Here is an 18,064-nt window from a genome sequence, read left to right on the forward strand (position 1 = left end):
TTTTAAGAGGTGCTGAGTTAGAGGGATTGAGTACTTAATAGGTACTATTATTAAAAAATAATAAATGAACATGTGTACAACTCAGTTAAGTACTCAAACTTGGAGAGCTCCATTGTGGATGTTCTTATATCATGGACATAGAAGTAGACATGCATAGACTTGTTGAGTTTTTTGTAGGATTTTTTTTTGGAGTTGGATTACATGCAATTATGATAGATGTAGAGTATTTCAAAATCGTCTGATCAAAATTTGACGGTTCAGATCTTCAGTTGCCTTTTATTCTAATTATATATAAAATTTTGATATTAAATTGAATTGTCTAATCTTAAATAGATGGTCCTAGATTTTCGTATGCACGATTGTATGTAATATATGACTGCATCCAATCCTAATCCATTTTTTTTTTTTGTGAATACTATAGTTGTTGTCCATTGGATTTTGATAGAAGATTAATATAGTTAATTAAATAATTATTAGGTAGTAGTTTATTAAATAATTTAGGTATTAATAGTATTTATATTATTAGTTGGACTTTACTTATTGGTAGTTAATTGGGCCTTTAGGCCCATCTAAGGTTTTACCCATTTAGAATAGTATAAATGTAGTGTGTTGAACACAAATCAAATCAATGAAGGAAAATTAATGAATTTATTTTATCTTTATCAAGTTAGAACATCTATAGCAAAGTTCTTTCAATTTAAATAATCTCACGTATACACATCATTTATTCATAATTTTTTAGTAATATTATTAAATAATCTAATAAGTATTCAATTTCTCAAACACATGGTTTCTAAAAATATTACTACATGCCCCAAATGAGCAAATTGACCATGAGAAAGGAATTTGGAGTTATGAATTTTAGACACTTTTACGATTTTAATTTGGTTATGCTAGGGAAGCAAAGTTGGAAATTGTTAACCGACCAAGATGCTATTGTTACTAAAATTTTCAAAACTATATATTTTTCACAAAGTGACTTTTTGGGGGCTCGACTAGGCCACAACCCAAGTTTTATTTGGCGTAGTATCACTTCACTGGTAATAGTCAAAGGAGGACTAAGATGGTGCGTTGGTGATATGGAAAAAATATAAATGTATGGAATGAGCCATGGCTTAGAAAAAGTGAGAATTCATACATCACGAGCCCAGTGTTACAGGGAGGGTGAACATCTTAAAGTGGCAGACCTTATGGATGCAGCAACGTGCACATGGAAATGGGACTTGATAAATGGCAGCAATAAGTGGAGGGGAAGCTGATCACAAAGTATGGAAATTTAATAACAAAGGTTAAGTCGGCATAGGTATTCAATGGAAACTCTAGTTGATAATGAGGAGTATAGAGTCCCCGGCGATCGGATGAAAATTTGAAATTTAAAGATACCACGAAGTTAAAATTTTGGCTTAATTATATTTTTAGTCCTTATCTTTATTTTAGGTTTCAAGTTGATCTCTTATCTTTTAAAAGTTTCAACTTGGTCCCTTATCTTTTGTGCAAGTTTTCAAGTTGGTCCTCAAATTTTTCACTATTACCGTTAAATTTGGACACATGTCATCTTTCCAAGTGTAATTTCCGTTTGTCACGTGTCCAAATTTAACGGTAATAGTGAAAAATTTGACGGGAAGGACCAACATGAAACCCGCAGAAAAGGGCCCAATTTGAAACTTTTAAAATATAAGGGACCAACTTAAAACCTAAAATAAAGATAAAAGACCAAAAGTGCAATTAAGCCTAAAATTTTTATGTGGAGAGTCTTAAGAGGGTGTCTACCGACGCGGGACAAGCTTCAACGAAAAGGAGTACAATACACGGATTTATGCCCACATTGCGAGATTATGTATGAGAATGAATGGCATCTGTTCATAGGATGTGAAAAAGCAAAGCTGAGTGTGGAATGAGGCTGGACTTTGGGAGGATATATCACAAATTGTTGTAGCAGCATATTCGTTTAACTCACTTGTTTTCTCTTTTCTGACAGCAAATTTAGAGCAAAAGTGCAGCGACTTTGTGATGATCGTGTGGTGCTTATGGAAGAGAACAAACGAGAAAATATGGGAAGAAACAGAAAAACCAGTCCATCTGACAAACATGGTGCTGGACTTTTAACTGTTACCCCCAGAAGTCTTTTAACTGTTACACCCCAGAAGTCGTAACTTATCCTCTCATCTACAGAACATTCATTTCCATTCAAGGATTCTCTAATTATCTAATGGGATGATGAACAATAAATGCCTAGCTAAATTTTCACCAGCACTATCAAAACTGACATCACTTCCTTTAATGGTGATAAGGTGAAGGATAATGAGATTACTTGGAAAGCAAGTTAGTTAGTGATTAGTTCACAACTAGCTATCTATAGTGATGTACTGTGCATTTCCTATATAAGCATGTAAGATCACAATGTAAGATTCAACCCATTTTCTGTGTGCTCCTATTCTACGTCCATTTTCTGTGTGCGGCTATCGTGATCCTATTTTCATGGTTTCTCTTTTCTAGTTTTTCAATTCCAAGCATGGTTGTGTAGTGAAACATTAAGTGATTCCAAATTGGATTTTGTGAATGTGACAAGATAATGGATTCAACTCATGATAAACAGGTTCAATCTAATTCCAGCTAGAAAAGCTGAGTGCAAGTGCAATATTTGCAGATCAAGGAAAATGTGAAGACTGCCAAGCTAAATTATCAGCACTTCTTCACTGTAAATTACCACTAGATATTAACATAGGGATTGCTTAGCATTTGTAAGACCAAAATGAATCCTGTGAAAATAATTGTTTGGTGTTATTAAGCTCTTTATCCCCTGTCCATAAGAAAGTTACTGCCATCATCAAATGATTCTTCAACTTCAAGAAAGCATCCATCCTTCAAGTGCTTATAATCATTCCCTCTCCAAACTACAATTTGTTCTATATCAAAAGTCACCAGAATACAGGGAACTAGGTCCTGCATCAACACATGAGTTAACCCAATGGAAACCAGAAATTATGCAATTTGTGCAAACATTTTGAAAGGGTAAACCAAACTTTACCCCCTTGGTTTGACTCACTCATCATGTGTCAAAATCTGACACATTATCTACATGTGGCTTGTTTTGTTATTCCATAGCAACCATGTGCTATTTTCGATCAATTTTTCATCGGAATATATATATAGAAATAGCTTCTTTTTAATTTCTTGTGTAATCAACAATAAGTATAGTTACTCCAGAGAAGATTTTAAGATGTGAATTTCAAATAAAAATTGAAACATATAACCATAAGAGTAGAAGAGTTGACTAGAATTTGCAATTTTTATTTATTTCATATAATTCAACAGATAACCATAAGAATAAATTAGGCAGCAGCCACCATAGGGGGAAATTGTTACACCATGGCCAAGCTTCATTTTAGTCAAATTGTAGTTGACAACATCGGTTGGTGGTTACTAGTAGAAATGAGAGCAAAATGACCAACAATGATACTTGTTACATGGCAGAAGTTTTTCTCAATAAACTACAGTGATAATTGTTCACACAAGTAACTAAAAAGAACTGGTTGACCATGCTAACTTATTTTATATAGTGACTGTTGTTTTGTTCAAAGAAGAAACAGAAAGTGAATTGAGTGTTACTTTTTTAAATATTTGGCAATTTTACTGTGTATATTCCGTTAAAAAAGATGGATGAAAATAATCAAAATATCACAAGTTGGCTATATATAAACGAGCAAACATCAGGAGGGTATGTGTCAATTTTACAAGCCATAAAGACTGTTATTATTGAGGCAACCAAGGATAGTCAGTTGTAAATTGCCCTTATTATGATAACCAGATGAGACAGTGGTGTGAAGACTTTCCATTCAGCTCTCATAAATTAGAAGGAAAAAGTAACAATAATGGTGCAGGGTGCTGGTGGTGGTCTGGCTATTAGATGATAACCATATTTTGCAGAAATAGAATATATAGTACATTGATAAAGAAAGAAAAAGCAGAACAAGTTACATCAATTATCAACCAACCGAAGCATCACGTTGCACACAATTACAGGCAAACAAAAGAAATATTCTCGTCAACTGAAGATATATCACTCATATATCACAAATAAAGTTCTTAGCCAGTTTCTTTTTATGTTCTTTTTTTTTTCTCTAGTATTTAGTCTATTATATTGTGTAGGGTCTATAATCACATTTGGTCCTCAAGAATTCGGTCTTACAATAACCCCGCTAGACCTAGTTTAGGTAGTTTTTCAAAATAAATTCTAAAAAGTTTTTATGTCGTAAAGCTAGTTATTAAAATAGCCTGATTCGGAAAGCAAAATAGATTTGTCTTTAGTCGTTACCCTGAGTTTGTAGCCAATTTTCTTGTAATCACTCCTTTCGAGACCCTGGCAGTCTATCCGAACAAGTTCACACAACAGAAAGCATCTCTGACCATGGTTACCAAATGAGCATAATAGCCATTTTTTGCTGCAATTCAATTATTAGTCAAAAACATTTAAGAAACGTAAACTGGCAACTGAGATTAGGCTGTATAATAACAAGCATACCAAGTTTTGTTAAAGCGGGAACAGCAAATCCTCTCTTCCTCATTGCTTTCGTTTCCTCGATACTTAAGCCATCGATTGTTGTTTTGATCAGTCTCGGGTATACAGGTTCATGAGGTTTCCACAACATCATAGGAATTACAGGCCTCTTTCTTGGATTATAATTCCTACCTCTGTATAATATAAGTGTACCCCCATATCTGAAAATGATCTCTCCAAATGTTTTGTCCTGCAACAAGAACACAAAAATTACTTATGCTAGTGTTATTGGATAAGTTTAGACAAAAGAATGACACAATTCAAAAAGGGGTTCAACCAACAAAGCATATGTTTCAACTGATCATAATCTACACATTCACATTAGAATGCGAGGCAGTCCGTAGTTTTTTTTTTTTTTTTTGAACGGCGAGGCAGTCCGTAGTTAGATGCAAAAGAATCGAAAGAGTATAAATAGTTGGTATGTATGAACCTCAAGCTGAGTGCAAACATTTTTCATATCAACAGTTGGAACACCCATGCATTTGATCCTAACAGCTTCAGTATATTTCCAATGGTTATGAATTTCAATCATGTTGTGAGTTAAACCGTCCCTCCCTGCAACCGTACCAAATCAAAGTCAATCATGAACACAGAGTCACAAACCTCACATGTACTTACACAGACACACATAAATATGCATCAGGGATCCTCACTTACTTTAGAAGTAATTCTTGTTGTGTACATCAAATTCAGCTATCAACAAGTTGACTTACACTATAGCATCACAATGATCGTGAACATCAAATACAAAATAAATTGGACATTTCTAGTTATGCTTAAAATGACCATTAAAAGTTAAATTGAAGTTGTCATATTTATAAAGCATCAAATAATTTTAAAAACTTCATAAAAAATTATCAGAGTTATCATTTTTGAATCAGTTAGCAGAGTTATCTACACAACAATAATTTATAATTTAACAGTTGAAATGATCAAATTAACTGAAGAATTCCAGCATAGAAGACTAAAATTAGAATAGTAGTAATTTATTCCACCATACCTCAACTAATTCCAGACCGGTATTACCGGATTTCAAATCAACAGCCGAACAAGAGAGATAAAGAGCATTATCATCTAGCCTGAAAGATAAGTGTTGATCCCCTTGAAGGGCAACTAAAACGATAATACTCACTAATAATTTCTAATACTCATTAACATAATATCAGCAATAAATTATCATAACGAATCACTAGACAATAACAACACTAGGTGTATATAAAATTACACAAACTTTGGCCCATTCAAGAATCCCATGTAGGTCAGTTATATCCTCTTATCTCGAGATTGAAGCATCTTCTGTCTCAGTATCATCATCACTCCTAAAATTTCCATCTTCACAAGGTGATCCTTGAAAACTGCATAAATCATACCATATGTTTGAAATGCATCATTACTGAGAAATGGATGATATTCACTTCTAAGATTTCTATGTTTACAATGTCAAATTTGGAACCTGCATAAAGCAGACTATATGTTTTGTATGAACTACTTGAAAGGAATTGAATTTGTTTGGACAGTAAATATAGTTTATTAAAGAGAAAATATAAAGAAAAAGAAGAATAAGTGATTCTCTTTAGAGAAAACAACCACCCCCAGCCCACCACCCCAAGCAAAGAGAAACTACAGTTGAGCTGATACAAATCAGAGACTCCAAGATAGTTGCGATGACTCATTGATGTCTACATTATACCAGATCAACTCATTCCATGTGGCATGTGCGATAATGCACCACGGAGCATAAGTAACAGAGACTGAAAAATAATACTACTTTATGCCTATGCCTCCCACTTGCATATAACAAAATCCATTAACATATGATCTGTCAAATGAAATCATACTACAAAGAAAATTCTTTGAACCTATACAGGAAGTTCATCAAACAACACATAGTACAGATTAATGTATAAAACTAGTTTTTATTTTTCATACTTTCAGATCTGATTACAAAAGAAAAAAAATCATGAGATTGGTAATGGCATGAGGCCCAGTAAGGGCTTGGCCCAACGGATCTAAGATAGACATATGATACCATAATAAAATTTGAGATAGACCTAACAAAACCAACAAAATCGGCTTGAAAGATGGGGACGGCCACCACTTATAACCATTATTCCCATTCTGGCTATATCAACAGATTGTGTTTTCAGCCCATATGAGTTTCCTGTCTTTTTTGGCACACTTTATACTTTTCCAACACCGTAATGCCCCCAAACTTAAGTTACAAGCAACCATTACCAAGCTCGGCATGTCTTTTAGACACTGCTAATTATGTGTTTTTCCCAACACCCAAATCTAGATTTTAAGGTTTAGGGATTTACTAAAAATGGAATTTGAATTCTTCACATTTTAAAGATTTAAACAGCATGCAAGAGTAAAATGCCCTTGGTACATAAGTTTCAATTCTATTATACTGTCTTAATAATTAATATAATAAGCACAATGCATAATATTTCTGGAAGCATAGAATTGCATAAATAAAATACCTGCCCGGAATGAATTTCGTTCAACTCACTCATCGAAGGGGTTTTTTCAACAGCATTAACCTAAAATCACATCCAGGAAAAAGAAAAACCTAAGTAAAAACTTCACAGAAGTTATTCACGTGAAAATAAATAAATCTAAAGACAAACATGTACATAAATCTACAGATGACACGCAAAATCAACAAAGCCAATTAAGGCACAAAACTTAACTGTCAAAACAGAAGAACAATAAGTGAATGTCCGAAGGTCAAATGACTACAAAGTGAAACAACAATACACAAATTGTGCTAAAGGTGACTGACTTAGCACATCAGAGGACCAACAATTCAACAAAGAAAAATATCAACTTAGATGTGTCTTCAAACCATAAGTTTCAAACACACCAATGAGCCACCAACATAGAAATACTTGCAGTGGTAGTAAAGAAACATGTCTTCAATCTTCAGTTGTAGACAAACTATCAGCAAACATATTCTCAAACTGAGATTTCTCAAAACAAGTCTGAAGCCATCAACACATATCAACTAAAAAAATGGAACTAAATATGCTCTACAATCATCATTCAAGGAACACTAATACTAACTTCCATCCAAAATTACTCCACAATCTGTGCTGTCACATGACAAAAATCCAAATGCCAAATTCACTATTAATTTTCATGCTACCAATTAAATCTATGAGGCAATCCAAAAAAAACTGTTGCAGGGCTTCAACGAAATAGACAATTGTAACAAGTTCCAAATTACTAGTAAGCTACACAAGCTAAATCTATGAGCATCATAACCAATCTGCTACTCTAGAAGCTTTATCCATATTGAGTAAAATAGAGAATAATGTGCATTGCTATTTCTCCTCAAATTACATGCTTGAAACCAAATAATGGCCAAAATCCAACAACCAGATAACCAAAGGAAAATACAAGTCCAAAGATACGGGAATGGGGAGATATGACATACTCTTGGATATACTTTTTAGGATTAGTTGGATCTGGAATCCAATGAATCTCACTCGTGTTTGGTGTCTCAACACAGGACATGGTAAATTCCCCTATTTTCTCAAGCTTCCCTCTCTTACCAGCCCCTAGAACAAGTTTACGATGCTGATAGGAAAAGATACCATTGGTTATATAAATGATGTCACCTGAATCAAAATAATCACATTCATCTCCCAAAGCTGAAAATGAACTGCAGCAGTTTCATCGGCTACAAGTGCCAAACACATCTTATTTTGTCCGAAAGGGTTTGCAGCGTCTTTAAGGTCCAATCAAGAAGCTAAAATTCTTTTCTGTTTCTACATTAATAGCCAACAATTTAGAGGTTGTAAGACTCGAATATTGAATTTTGCATTCAAAGTCATCAATTAATATATACTCAATTTCACATCACATCTAAGGTAACCAAAAGCACACCACCATCATGCATTCATGCCAACTTATCATTAATAAAAAAGCATCATAGAGTCACTGTATCATGGGTCGTCTCGATATGCATATCAAGTGATAAATAAAAATTCATAATGAAATTGAATTTAGGCCAACAATTTACGGTCATCACGGGATATATATTCAATTTTTGCATCTAAGATCACTCGGCACAAAATCATCATCCCAATTTACCATTACCAAAAACATAGTATAGTCATTGCATCAAGGGTCGTCTCCACTTACATTTCAAGTTAGGACTAAGCATTCACATTGAAATTGCATTCATTCAAACCTTCAATTTAGGGACATCAAGGACATATATTCAAGTTAGGGACATCGAGGGACATACATTCAAGTTAGGGACATCGAGGGACATATGTTCAATTTAGGAACATCGAGGGACATATATTCAATTTAGGGACATAGATGGACATATATACTATTTCGCATCTATAGCACCAACTGTCATCTCCACTTACATTTGAAGTTATGAATAAGCATTCACATTCAAGTTCCATTCAGACCATCAATTTAGGGACATCGAGGGACATATACTCAATTTAGGGACATTTGAGGGACATATACTCAATTTCACATCAAAATTAACAAGTCACACAACCTTCTTCGCAAAGTTTCAGCTTGCATTTAGACCATCAAAATTTTCATGTATACCATCGTGATTCCATATGAATATATAATTCATATTGTAAGCCGCATAATTGGTAAAAAAAATCATGTTATTGGGTCATCCAAATACAGCATCCCAAGACTTGTCTTAAGAATTCTTTAAGCAACTACGCAATTTCATAGGGGCCAAATTAACCTTCTTAGGCATGAAAAATTAAGATTCACTGGCTAGCAGACTCTTGGATAATCAATGCATACAAAAACTACCCAAAACAATATTTCTGTCGAACAATATTTCGGAGAATTTGCGTTACCTTCACGAAAGACAAAATTGAGTCAAATCAATTAGAAAACATTCCAAAAGATAAAGGATAAAAAATTGAAAACAAAGATGTAGAAGTGATAAAAATCACAAGAAATCAAATTGATACAAGCAACACTACTAAATCTGATAGGATTTACAGAGTCATAGAAGGTCCAATCAAGAATCTTAAAATTCTTTTCCATTTCTCATTAATAGCCAACAATTTAGAGGTTGTAAGACTCAAATATTGAATTTTGCATTCAAAGTCATCAAGTAACATATACTCAATTTCACATCTAAGGTAACCAAAAGCACACAAGGTCACTGTATCATGGGTCGTCTCAATATGCATATCAAGTTGTGAATAAAAATTCATAATGAAATTGAATTTAGGATAACAATTTACAGTCATCAAGAGACAATATTCAATTTTTGCATCTAAGATCATTCGGCACAAAATCATCATCCCAATTTACTGTTACCAAAAGCATAATATAGTCATTGCATTAAGGGTCATCTCCACTTACATTTCAAGTTATGACTAAGCATTCACATTGAAATTGCAATCACTCAGACCTTCAATTTAGGGACATCCAGAGACATATATTCAATTTAGGGACATCGAGGGACATATCATACTATTTCCATCTATGGTGCCACAAGTCATCTCCACTTACATTTGAAGTTATGAATAAACATTCACATTTAAATTCCATTAAAGCCGTCAACTTAGGGACATTGAGGGACATATATACAATTTAGAGACATCGAGGGACATTTACTCAATATAGGGACATCGAGGGACATAGACTTTATTTCACATCAAAGGCATTTGAAGTTATGAATAAGTATTCACATTTAAATTCCATTAAAGCCGTCAACTTAGGGACATTGAGGGACATTCTCAATTTAGGGATATCGAGGGACATATATACAATTTAGGGACATCGAGGGACATAAACTCTATTTCACATCAAACGCATTTGAAGTTATGAATAAGCATTCACATTTAAATTCCATTAAGGCCGTCAATTTAAGGACATTGAGGGACACTGTAAATTTAGGAACATCGAGGGACATATATACACTTTAGAGACATCGAGGGACATTTACTCAATATAGGGACATCGAGGGACATAATCTCGGCATTTGAAGTTATGAATAAGCATTCACATTTAAATTCCATTAAAGCCATCAACTTAGGGACATTGAGGGACATATTCTCAATTTAGCGACATATATACAATTTAGAGACATGAGGGACAGTTACTCAATATAGGGACGTCGAGCGACATAAACTCGAGAGCAGCTTTGCTCCTTTTCTTAAGGCTCCTTTTTCTCCTTTTCTTTTTATAGATTGAAGACATGTGGCAATAATAAATCTGATGGTTGGAAATTAAAGACTATATTAAATAATTAAAAATTTAAAACAACACAAATTAAAGAAGGAAAGCGCGCAATCAGTGTGTCTCTCATTCATCATCCCGCTAACCTACGCTGCAGCCAACGCCCCCTTTCCGGCCGTCACAAGGCGGCGGTTTTCCTCACTTTTCATCTTCGCGATAATTCAACAACAGCAACAAAAATGGTAAAACAATAATTAACCCAGAAAATCAACCTTCATCCTCATCGTTTAACACCCTTAATATTAATCTCATAGGTAGAACATTGGTTAATCAAGCCCATAAAACTCACGAAACATAAAGAGAGGATGTGAAGGAATTGAAGGAAGAACTATACAAACCAGATCTAGAAATCAAACAACTCAAATTCTAACAACGTATATCTATAAAATAAAACAGTGGGGATAAGTTTGAGGAAAGAGATTGATTTTGGAATCGAAGAAAGCTTATTTTTTTGAGGAAATCAAACATCTCATGAGTTGATTCTGTAATTGAAAGTGAATGGGAATATGCTGGTGGTGTATTAATGGGGTGGAAGGGAGATGGGTGGAGTTTGAAATTTGTGTGATTTTTTTGTTTGATTCGTGAAAGGCTCTAGAAACTTCTCAATAGGATAGTCGCCGCCTGTTTGCCGGAAAGGGGAATTGCCGGCGGTGGCTGATGCGGAGGTTAGCATGATAATGAATGAAGAAGATGGAGAGACAATATAGTGAGATTGTGGCTTTCATTCTTTTATTTGTGTTTTTAATTTTCAACCATCAGATTTATTATTGCCACATGTCTTCAATCTATGAAAAGAAAAGGAAAAAAAGGAGCCTTAGGAAAAGGAGCAAAGCTGCTCTCCATAAACTCTATTTCACATCAAAGGCATTTGAAGTTACGATTTAAATTAAATTCCATTACAGCCGTCAATTTATGGACATACTCAATTTAGGTACATTAGGGACATATATACAATTTAGAGACATCGATGGACATGGACATTTACTATTAGGGACATCAAGGGACATATCCAAACAAGACCCAATAAAATAAGAACAACATTACAGACGAAAAAGACACAAATCAATTACCTGTAAAGTTATAACAACTTACTAGCATTGTGACTTAATTGTGGATGAGAACTCGGAGTAACAAGTTCCTACAATTCCAGCAACACACAATTAAACATGGATTTAAGGAAAAAGCAATAAAATAATAACCTTTACAATTCGAATTGAGAGTGAAGTGAATCCACACACCTTAGCATCGTTGTCGTTTAATGGTTTGATCATAAGTTGCAAGGGCATAGAATTCTTTTCCATTTCTACGTATCTCTTTCAAATCGAATCAAGAATTTTAGGGTTCAGAAACATGAAACCCTAAAGTGACGATGTTGAATCGTTCAGATTTTTTTTTAGGGTTTGAGTAATCAAAGATTAACGAAAGAATGAATCAACGCTAACAGAGAAGAAATTGGGTCGAACGAGAAAGATTAACGGAGAGTGAATCAGTTTCGCTAACATTGTGGGTTTCTAACTACGGTTGAATCGATTTGATTCGATGATCAATTAGAAAGAAATTGAATTCACAGTTGGAAAGATTGAAAACGGTAACAAAGAAACCTAACACAAACACAGAAACCAAACACACGCATATATAGTGTGCTTTTGTTCTACATGAGTCGTATTTGAAAAGAGCAATTTTGTCCCCACGAGTTAGCTCAATTGGTTGGGACATCAGCATTTTATATGCATGAGCCAGGGTTCGAACCCTGGACACTCCACTTATCCATCTTTAAAGGTGGAATTTCAAGCCACTAGGCTACCTGACAAAAAAAAAGAAAAGAGCAATTTTTTTTTATTTTGAAGCAAAAGTTATTTATTTATGGACCACTATTTTTTTTTTTAACATTCATTTGTATTTTTACGATATAATTTATGGGTCATGCTAACTAGTGTCCTCGGGGCACTAGTTAAGGAACTAAAAAGGGAAAGAAAAGAAAAAAATTGCATTGAAAAAACAAAAATTTAAACTTTTAAGATGTTGACTTCACAAATTTCAAGATAATAATACTATTTTTAGTTACCTTAACTAGTGCCCGGGGGCACCGGTTAGCATTTTCCATAATTTATTTATGAGCAGGGATCCGTTGATTTTATGAGTAAGTCTCTATTGACTTATTATGCTTAATAACTTGATATTGACATTATATTTTTTCAATCCAACCGTTGAATTCGAAAATCTCATTGAGTAGATCAACTTCGCAAATTTTTATAAAAATTCAAAACTGTTTGATACTTTTCTGATGACTTAATTGAATGTACGACAAACTTTTAAAAAAATCGTTGAATTTCAATAGCCTGAATACTTAACTACATTTTTTGAATTTTTATAAAATTTGCGGAGTTGATCTGCTCAATAAGATCTTTGACTTCAACGGTTGAATTAAAGAAATATAATGTCGATATCGAGTTATTAAACGGAGTAAGTCAATGGAGACTTACTCCTGGAGTCATCAGATCCCTCCTCTTTATCTATACTTATATATAAAGAGGATATAAAAAAAAATTGGTGTGCACTTTTCATAATAACAATACCCTTAACGCAAAAATATTTTATTTACAAACTTAGCAGCAAAAATCTTGTATCAACAAACTCACCATAACATAAAACACGTCTTTTTTTTTTACATAAGTTAGACACAGGCAGCGTGGAACGCTAATATATATAAAGAGGATACAAACAAATTTTTATTAACAAACTCACCCTAACATAAGATTTTTTTTTAGGCAGCAAATTTTTTTTATTAACAAATATATTGTTTTTTTTTTAACATAAGTTTGGATGGCTTGTTTATCAACTAGTAAATAATAAAAAAAAAAAAAAAAGGAGAGATGAAATTTATCGGACCTACCACATTTGCATAATGATGTTATGTTACAATAACCATACCAATAATACTTCACCTTAATCTCATGAACATATCTCAAATTATAAAGATGAAAACTACACATCACAAAAAAAGAACATATAAAAGTTATTGTACACTCACGATTGCATATTCTTTCTCCTATGTGAAGTTGTGAACATGAACAATGAACCGGACATTGTTTCACAAAAAACAAAAACACACAAACCACAAATCTTAATCATGAAGAAAGATACCAAGGAAGCCTCCCACCACGTGTTTAACAATCACAGCATCCAAAACAACTAAACAAAATAAACTAGTTTAACTTACCCGTGCGATTGCACGGATTAATGTTCAATGGAAAATATAAATTATTAAAATTTTATTATTTTGTGATTTTTTAATTATTTATAAAATTATTTTTTTATTTAATGTAATTTATTTAAATATAAAAAATAATACTTTTTTAGTGATTTTAAAAGGGAACCAGGGTGGAGAGTGATCTTTCACTCCCATGTTATTTTTTTTGTTAGTCGCAACTCTAACTTTTTTTATTATTTAATCATTTAAAATAATTATTGTGTTAAATTTATATATAGTTACATCGATAATTCAACTAATAAAAAATTTCCATAAAAATATTTAAAAAACAATTGGGGAAAAAGACAAATTAATTTCCTTGATTTTACGAAGTTAAATTTATGTTCCTGAACTATCATCTCAACTATTATTTACATATGATAAAATTATATAATCATGTAAAATTCTATCAAAAGTTCGTGTAAATTAAATATTCATTCCCCGTATGTTGTAAAATAATCGTGTGAAATATTCATTCTCCGTAAATTGTCAGAAATTAGAATAAAGATCGAAATAGGAAGAACATCGAAATTGTAAATATGATTTAATATTAATTTTATAATAATTATCTGATTAGTTAAGTCTGTGTTTGTCAAAAAAAATAATAATGATTATCTGATTGATAAATTATAGGACAAAATGATCTTGTTTCCATTTTTTTTTTGTAGAGTCTTGTTTCAAACTTTAATAGTAATTAATCATATTAATAATTAATTGGGATTGGTTTAATTAAATATATTTCAAAAATTAGTGGATTAATAATTAAAATTTTCCATATTTAATGTTTCAGTTGAATCAAGACATGAATATAGACATTGTTCATATAAAATAATCTGGTCAATAAATTATTTGATTTATTATATATTTGATTTTTTTTTAAGAAATTTACAATAATGTGCATGAATATCTATTTTTTGGTGGAGCACATTAATGTAAATTAACCGACAATAAATAATTAAAAAAAATTCTAAATTGGAAATAACGATTTTTGCCAAATAAAGTAGATGAAGTCCAACTTTAGAATTTGATTTATAATGATAATCGTCATATTGCCAAATAATTGACTTTATAAAAATTAATATAGTACATGAATTCATGCTAATTGAAAAGGTTGTGAGAAAATGGCATCTCAACAAATGCTTATAGAGAACATCCGAATCATTTTGAGGAGGAATAAAAATTATATAAGAAGTGATGATTAGTGTTTTTTCTCGTGAAATCTTGAAATTGAACCCCAAACTATAAATATTGGCTAAATTACAAAATACAATCATTAAACCTAAAACTACAAATCGTTCTATATAATAGACATAATTAAATTATTGAAATCTAGCATCGAATTTCTTGTTGCATGAAAAATTATGCTTGTAATTGTTCCATCTAAAATAACGACTATGTCCTTAGGATCATGGATCAATATGGATTTAACGCATAAAAAATCACCTGAATCACATGAAAAAAAAAATTAGATCATGAGAAAAAAATATGAAAGAAAATAAAGAAGAATAAAAGAAAGAATGAATTATGGGAGAAAGTTGGAAAAAATGTATCAGAAGAGTTGTTTATATTTATACTGAGATGTGGAATACAATATTAATTAACATTCCTTAATTTGTCATTTTGGTTCCTACCATGATATAATTAGTAACAAGTATTAAAACAATTAAATAGAAAATGTGTAATAATTAAGGCAATTGTGAGAATGGTGGTAGTGATTGATTAATAATATAAGATCAAATTAATTAAGAAGATAAGATCGAAATCAAAATCAACCAAAATTGGGTATGTAAACCTTAAGGAGTTTTAACCAAACGACACATAAGCAAATGTGGTCTTAGAAGATGCCATGTAAGATTAGAAAAAAATTGGTTGATCAAGAGAATGCCATGTATGAAAGTTTCCATGAGAAAAAACTCCTAAACATATAAATAATAGATCCCAAAAGTGCCGACTCAAAACATTTAAATAAAGAGTTTGCTAATTTATACTCTCACCAATCACTGTTATACACAAAAAGATTCATTACATTAGTTTTCTAATTAACCTTTTTTTTTCTTTTATAATAGTGGCCGGAAGGAGTATCTATCTCGACTCATGTTAAGGTCATTAAAAAAAATTATATTAAAAAAGTAACTTTAAATTTTTAAAAAATTAAATGCACAATTTTTAAAAAACTATAGATAAAAATTTGTTAACAAAAATTGATTTATTTGATCTAAATTTTGAACTAAATACATCATTTGTGGGATAGATACATGATTGATCATTGATTTGAATATTTGTAAGACTCAAATTTTTTAATCCTTGTGTGATGCAAATAAACTTCGTGAGAAGTTGTTCCCTTTAGATATTGAGAGGTTAATGTTGAGCTGAAATTGCTTGGCGGAGTTGTTAGTCATGAGAGAGGTTTTATCGAGGGAGTAATCATGAAGAGAGCTATCAAGGTTTTTGAGTTAATGCATCTTCTTCCTTAGTTAACTAATACACTTGTGAGCTTTTTCTATTCTGATCATGCATTGGTATCACAAAAAAAAAAAAAATTGGTCGAAAGACGTGCCAACTAAACTATGTTGTTTGGTAAAGAGTTGCAAGACACACAACAATCACAAAGATTTTCTTCTAGCTATCCTTATTGATGGGTGAGACCAACATATATAACTGGTAGAGTAGCATATTATCCTCAAGTATCACCGCATGATTATATTATTTCATATTGATAAAGTTTAGTCTATTTGTTGTATGGAGAGCACACAATTCATTATAAGGAGTTTTCGAGCTTCAAATACAGACATGATTTTGTCATGGATGTTCTTTTGATAATTTTAGGCACATGAGAGTATCTGTGAAGAAAGTGACACCTGTGAACTTTTTGACCAATACATAGAAGGAAAGATCGACAATTAGGCCAGTAAAATATTCTCTTGTAAGCGTAGGTAGGAGGAAACATGCCCATGTAGCCAAAATTGGAGTTCCTCCCACTTGTTTAAAAAATGCCCATTGGCTTAAAATATCATTATTTTAATTATTTAACTATTTAATAATTAGTTTAAAAATAAAATTTGGTATATTTAGAGGGACGAAAAACATATTTAACCCAAAGTAAACTAAAAAAAAATAATCTTTATATTAACTTATTGAATTTTCTTAATTTAATCAATAAAGTGTTATACCTAAAAAACAAATAACTTTATAAGAAAAAGTCCTATACCTCAAAAAAGAAAATTAAGATTAAGTCTTATACCTCAGGCTCAGGTTAAGTTGTTTTGGTCAAATACCTCAAAAACAGTTGCTTAGTCAAATATTAAAAAAATGCACAAATGCTTAAAGTTTTGCTTGGGAGGTATGTTTCTCAAAACTATATTTTTTCAAAACAATAAAAAGGTATATTTCCTTTAAAAAGATATATTTACTAAAAAAAAAATCTATACTTCCTAAACATGAATGGAAACTATATTTTGTTTCAAAAAAAAAATTGAATGCCGTCAAAAAAAAAATGAATGGAAATTATATTTCCCAATTTCTTTTTTGGCACAAAAATATTAGCCAAGACCCAATTTTATTTTGTTACTACGTACTACTTATTAGCATGCTTTTCTTTAGGGAACTTACTTTTTAGCATGCTGACGAGCACTTTGCTCTTTTTTGTTGAATGAAGATATATAACTCGCCTCTATGAAAATTAACTTTGACATACTGTATATTTTGAACCAAATTTAATCAATTAGTATTACTTTTTATTTCATTGTCAAAAAAATTAATTAATTTTTTATGAAATTTTAATTACTATATTTAAAATCTAAAAATGAATTAGAATTCATTTAAACTTTATTTGTAAAGATTGGTTTAAAAATCATATATCAAAATTGATTTGGTTTAAATTAGGATTCAATTCATTTATTTAATAAATAAATAAAAAATCTTTGTAATCCTAAAATAAATAATTCAAAACCAAAAATTGCGCTCAAGTTGTTAACGAGTTTTCCCTAAAACTAATCGTTTGGTAGAATCTAAAT

General features: G+C 31.7%; 2 pseudogenes; both read right to left on the minus strand.

The window, feature by feature from the left end:
- Nucleotides 1–2,450: 2,450 nt before the first annotated feature.
- Nucleotides 2,451–7,472, minus strand: LOC123891807 (annotated as a pseudogene).
- Nucleotides 7,260–12,442, minus strand: LOC123892989 (annotated as a pseudogene).
- Nucleotides 12,443–18,064: the final 5,622 nt, after the last annotated feature.

The sequence above is a fragment of the Trifolium pratense genome, linkage group LG6, assembly GCF_020283565.1.
Source record: "Trifolium pratense cultivar HEN17-A07 linkage group LG6, ARS_RC_1.1, whole genome shotgun sequence".
NCBI lineage: Eukaryota > Viridiplantae > Streptophyta > Magnoliopsida > Fabales > Fabaceae > Trifolium > Trifolium pratense.